The sequence below is a fragment of the Poecile atricapillus genome, chromosome 1, assembly GCF_030490865.1.
Source record: "Poecile atricapillus isolate bPoeAtr1 chromosome 1, bPoeAtr1.hap1, whole genome shotgun sequence".
NCBI lineage: Eukaryota > Metazoa > Chordata > Aves > Passeriformes > Paridae > Poecile > Poecile atricapillus.
Window position 1 is genome coordinate 48,300,916 of NC_081249.1, and position 6,000 is coordinate 48,306,915.

Below are 6,000 nucleotides of genomic sequence, written 5' to 3' on the forward strand. Positions count from 1 at the left end.
TTTCAGATCTACATTTTAAATATAATTAATGAAGTAACCAGCACAAAGAAACAGAAATATGATCAATCCTTTTACTGTGAACTAGAAGTCAATAAAATTGAAGCTACATTCTATCAGAAGCAACACCCATTAAAAGGGTTCAAGTTGCTTTTTGGTCTTCTCTTTTTCTAAATTAAGATTTCTTAAAACTCTGAATAATATTTTAATGTTGTTTTTTCCCCCCTAAAATCAGATTAGATGAATCCTACCCACCCTTTCTGTCTGAAAAAGAAAAAATTGTATGCAAAAGTAGCTAGAAATTTCATCACAAAATCCCTAAATATGTAAGAAATTCTGCTAATAAATTTAACTACATAACACACTTTGGATTATCCTAATAGTCTGCCTTCAAGTACAAGAAAGAGCAACTCCAATCAAATATCATCATTCTAAATTAGTAAGGCTGTGAATCTTATCAAACAAAAGTGACAAAAGTTTTCTCAGAATGACTGTCACAAAGCTTGAGGACTAAAGAAGCAAATTTCAGAGGAAAAGCGCACGTGACAGCAGAGGGAATTCCTTACTATAAATGCTTACTAACCTCCTAATAAAAACTATCTGTGGGAGAGAAGCTTTCAAGTACTCCATTGTCTTTCCTTGGGTGGAAGAGAATATGGAAATAAAAATAAATTGATCACAAAGCTGACATGGACAGGACAGATAATCCTGTTCCAGAACAAATGGTTTCTCCCTAACTGTCCATTATATATTGGCTCCTGTGTGCTCTTAATGAACTGATGAATGCAATACACGTGGGCTCACAAGAGTTAGAGACAGTGTCCCTTCACATTCTGATGATGATGATGATGATATCTCAGCATCTGCTGTCAAAGTGTTTGTGTACCTCCAGCTTCTCACATGCTAATAAGAAAGATAACTCTAATTTCATAAGAGATTAAAAGTCTGGAGATACAGAATTGATTTGGGGTTATTCAGCTGCATAAGAATAAAAATATCACAGTAAAAAATATGCATGTGTTTGCCATCAAAACCCATGTATTATGATGAGTCTTCCCTATCATATCTCACTGGCCAGGGCCTGGTTGCCAATAAAGTCAAAGAGATCAAGGGAGAAGGTAGTTGCAACAAATACTGAACATGCACTGGACACCACAAGCAGAAAAGCATGTGTATCCATCACTGCCTAGTGAACTTCTGCAGAACATTCACCAAGTCTTGTCTCTGAGGCAAATATAGAAAAGAAAAATGCCATTTACCTGAAGAGAGTTAGGGTTTCACCACTTAAATCCTGGATGAAAATACTAATCTGGACTTTGGTATTATGTAGAAGGATTTCTCATTTTATATTGGTTAAGTCTTGACACTTTGACAAAAGGAGTTATGCACTGATTAATTTTTCACTATGTTTAAATCATGGGATCTGCTGAAATATGCAGAATTTCCTTCACCCCACAACACAGTTTAATATTACCCTTAAAGTAATTATTTCTATTTTGCCTTTTTAGAACAACCCTTGACAACATCAAAGTCTCTTGTATTCTATCCAACTGCACAGGCAGTGGAGATTTAGTCTTAGATATTAGTTCCAATTGAAAAAATAAGAATTTCTTCAGTTCTTCATTCCACTGGGGCTTTTCATCATAGACAAGATAGGAATAAGCCAGATAGTTTGGATTGTTTTTTTAAATCTCACACTTTGTTCACATGTGACAAATGCAGAAAAATTCTCTGTTAGGGAGGTGTTAGGCAAACTGTGTACACTGGGTTGCAAAATGCAGTCTATCATTGACAATGCTGAAAGCAAGAACAGCTGTTGAAAACAGCTGAGAAACGTCAAGTATATTGGGCTAAACTATCCAACACAAAGATAATGAGGAAGAAAGAGAAGGCTGCAATTTTCAGGAGCAATATACCTCTAACACTGAGTTACCATAATTCAAAAAAGTATAATATGTGCTGCCTGGAAAGAGGAAGGAAAAAGAAGGGTAGGAAAAAGAAGGAAATGTGGAAGGTAGCTCAGGTTTGGGAGTCTTCTATCTTTCAAAAAATCTGAAGTACATTAATGCACTGAGTTCTCTATCCTGCAAAACGACATCCTTTACTCAGAATTTGCTTTTCACCTCATCCAGCTGCACACAACCTTGCATCAAATGTTGTGAAATACAAGTCTTTGTATAAGCTCAGAAGTAGCAAGTGTCTGGTTCCCAGAGACACATAGAACCAACTCATTGTTATTTGGAGGCTCTTCCCTCTTTGCAAAGGTTGGCTTTGCTAATGCTGTTTTAGCCTACAGAGGAGAGAAAGAGAAATGCTGTCATGGTATCATCAAGGGCTTTTTGAGACTCTACAAGGCAAGCAACCAATACAGTGCAACACAATCCTTATGCCACTTTCTTTAGTAACCTCTTCTATTATTATAATAATTGAAAATTATAATTAAAAATCCACTACTGGTATATATTAATCTGACTTTAATTTACAACAATTGCCACCAGATTGCAAACTGTTTCCATGTACAAAGTGTTTAATATAAAATCACTATCTAAGAATAAAAAAAGAAATTGTACAACATTTAAGAAAATTACAAGAACTGGTCATAATCCTTGTACACATGAGCAAAGTCTAAGGTAAATTAGAGAGTTGATAAATATATTATCACCAACAGTGCATAAAGAAATATTTTAAGTAACATAGGGAAAAGGAATAAACTTACTAAAATATAATTATTTTTTCTACAATGGTATATGCAAGGGGTCCCCACTGTATTAAAGCATATAAAAATAATGGAGAAGAAAATTGAGCTGTGAGTACTGAGGGTTTTTACATTTGATTATTTTAATGTAGAATTCAGGCAAGTATATAAGACAATATACTACAGCTCCACGTGTAAATAAAGAAGTAAGTTTCACTAACATGAAAATAATTTAGATTAAAATTGAAGTTAGCTCCAAATGGAATTGAGTTGTGAAATAGTCCTGTCAAAAATGAACTGAGACCTAAATTTAAAGTTACTATTGGTTAATAGAATAGTGGAATATTGGTTAAAGACTGTGATTTGAAGCTCATACTTACTTAAAAAAGATACAAAACCAAATCTTTAAGGAAAAGCATCTGGGCCATCTAAGACATAATTTCAACTTGTTACCAAGTTAGCAATATTTACTTTTCTTATTAGTTTTATAAATAAAAAGTAATCTTTAAAATGCAGCCATAAAAACTTTAATGTGATTTTTATAGTAATGATTTAGAAAAAAGTAAAAAAATGAAATATTTCTTTATCTACCAGTAAAGTTTTCAACTCTTTTTTACTTAAAAACAAGCAAGTCAAGAACCCCTCAGTTGCCTTATGACAGTAGTCACCAAATCATCTGGCTATTTTATTAAAATATACATCAATAAGAAATGTTAAAAATCAGAAGTGACATTATTTTGGAGGGTGAATTGCTAATAAAGCAACACAGATTTCATCCTGTGTGAAACAGCTGGACCATGACGAGATCACATTAGCACTAATTAAAATGATATTTTTTTTTGGTGCAGTTTTTGTTAATCCAGCTTCATTGGACTCAAAAGGATTTCTGAAATCTGTAATAAAAACCATTATGTAATCTTACTCCAGTTCTCTTGCATCAGGTTACTGTGTGAAATTTCCCTATAATAAACAATATTTTCTTAAAACTCTCACTCAATAAAATCAATATTAACTTTTTACTATTATAGCTGGTTTTTCCCAATATATGATCCTCATTTAATTAAAAAAAATTAAAGCTCTAATTTATTTTTGCTTGATGAACAAGAAAAATATCATATTAAAAGCAACATTTTGCCATGTTTCTCTTTCTCCCTCACTTTCCCAAGTCCCTGTTGTTCCCAATGTATAATTTGCAAAACATATTGCTTCAATACTTACAATGAGAGAGGCGGCCCAGCTGTGGGAGGGAAAGGACAGCAGTCTCCAATATTACCATAATAATCTGCCTAAGGTCCCATGAGCCCTCTGGAGTATACAATTCTCTATACTGCAGGCCCCAGCTGGAGAATGTTCTCTTGACATGTATGCCAACCTTTGCCTGCAGGCAAAATAAAAAAAGGCAGAGAAGTAATCATGAAAATAAAAAATCTTGTCAACTGTGGTAGGATGCAGTTTCCATGTTTTTTTGCTCACGTAGGCAGTTGTGCTAACAAAATGATAGGAGACTTTAAAAGACTGCAGCTGGTATGTGTTTTGCTGGAGAGGGGAGAACATCACATGCCACTCTAATTCTGCAATTTTAACTTTGGGGGAAAAAATGAGCAGTGATATTGTGTTACTGTCAATATGCATGACAGCTTTATTTACCTCCTCTTCTGATGGCTGCTCATTATGGGATTTAAGCAGGAAAGTGAAACCCTGACAGTGTTGAGCTAATTGCAAAGGGCCAGATTGTGATCTCATTGTTTCCCGTTAGATGGTTGGGGTTTTTTCATGGTGATGAGGGCTCTCAGGCAAACAGTCCTGCTGGCTCAGTGGGACTAATTGGGAAGTAAATGCTCATCTCTGTGAAAGGCATGCAATTGGCACAGCAAACTTTCCAAGAAAAAAAAAAAGCATGACTTTAAAACAAATAAAGGGAAAAAGTAGCTGGAAGACACATGTAAGAGATCAAAGACCTAATATATGCTTTTGCCCTTCAGTTTCAAACTCAATTTGTACCCAAGAACCCCTTTGGATTACATTCAAACAGAAGTAAGAGGAACACCCACACCACAGAGCTCAAAACAAGTCCCATGTTGTGATAGATTTCTAAAATGTTAAAAATAGCTTTCTCTAAAGAAAGAAAAGACCTGTGTGCACCCGTCATGGGTCAGAGTTGCATTTTCAAAACAGGTTTATCAAAGTAGGACAAAGAGCTATTCACTATTTTAATTCTACTAACAATAAAACAAGTTTTCTTTTACTTTCTTTTCCTACTAGAGAATATATTCTCACTCAAATGCATAGTATTTCATCCCACAATAAGATCATAGGTTTTACAGGCTGTGCTCAAAATGGAAGATCTTTGGTATTAAAACAGTATTCAAACTGAAAATGTCATACCTCCTGCCTGAATTCAGAACATACCATCCACCAAAGAGATATGTTATATTTCTTAATCTAACATACTTTGGACAGAGCAGATTTGTGTAACCATAAACCATTATGTAAGCAGAGTGAAAATGACTGTGGCAAGTTAACAGAAGAGAGATGAGTTCTAGGCTCAGAGGACACAGGCGCGGGAGACACCCAGAGACAGAAGCTGCTCCAAGCAGGAGAATTTTTAATGCAGTCACCATCTCACTCCTTCCTTCCTTCCTGCTCCAAAACAAAGTTTTTGTTTATGCAATAACAATCCTGTTAATTTAAAAGTACTTTTCACCTACATACCTATATGCAAATATGGGGAGGGTTATTTAATGCTACAAAGTCTGTTTTAATCTCCTTTGCCTCCTATCTTAAAGCCATTTAGAAGTAACAAGAACATCCTTAGCTCAATAACTGCTCTTGAAGGGTGTGTACAGTAGTAAGTTAAAGAGTTCAATTTGTTGGCTGAAAGTAGAAGTCATTGCTTAGACTGGGTGGGCTTGTGAGAGTCCCTGTCTGTCTGTCACATGAATGGGGTAAATCGTTAAGTCTGCCAGCTGTGTGGACCTTAACTGAAGACACTGGAAAATTTCAAATGAGGAGAAAATTAAAACAAAATCAAATATATATTGAAACTACTGGCCAAGAATAAACAGTGTAGCGAATATTCCACACGAATGCAAGAGAAAGAAGGAATCACAGCCAAAGCACATTTAGACAGACTTGAGCAATATCCCCTCACAAAACCACTGAAACTGAAGAACATGAAACTCCAGAAAGAAGGGGCTTTTGGAGTCCAAGGCACTCACCCTTAGGAGAAGTTTTCATGTAGTGCAGCTTGAGACCTAGGTTTCTAAAATGTCTCTTTACATTTTGTCATCTGTAATAAGACATGGCAG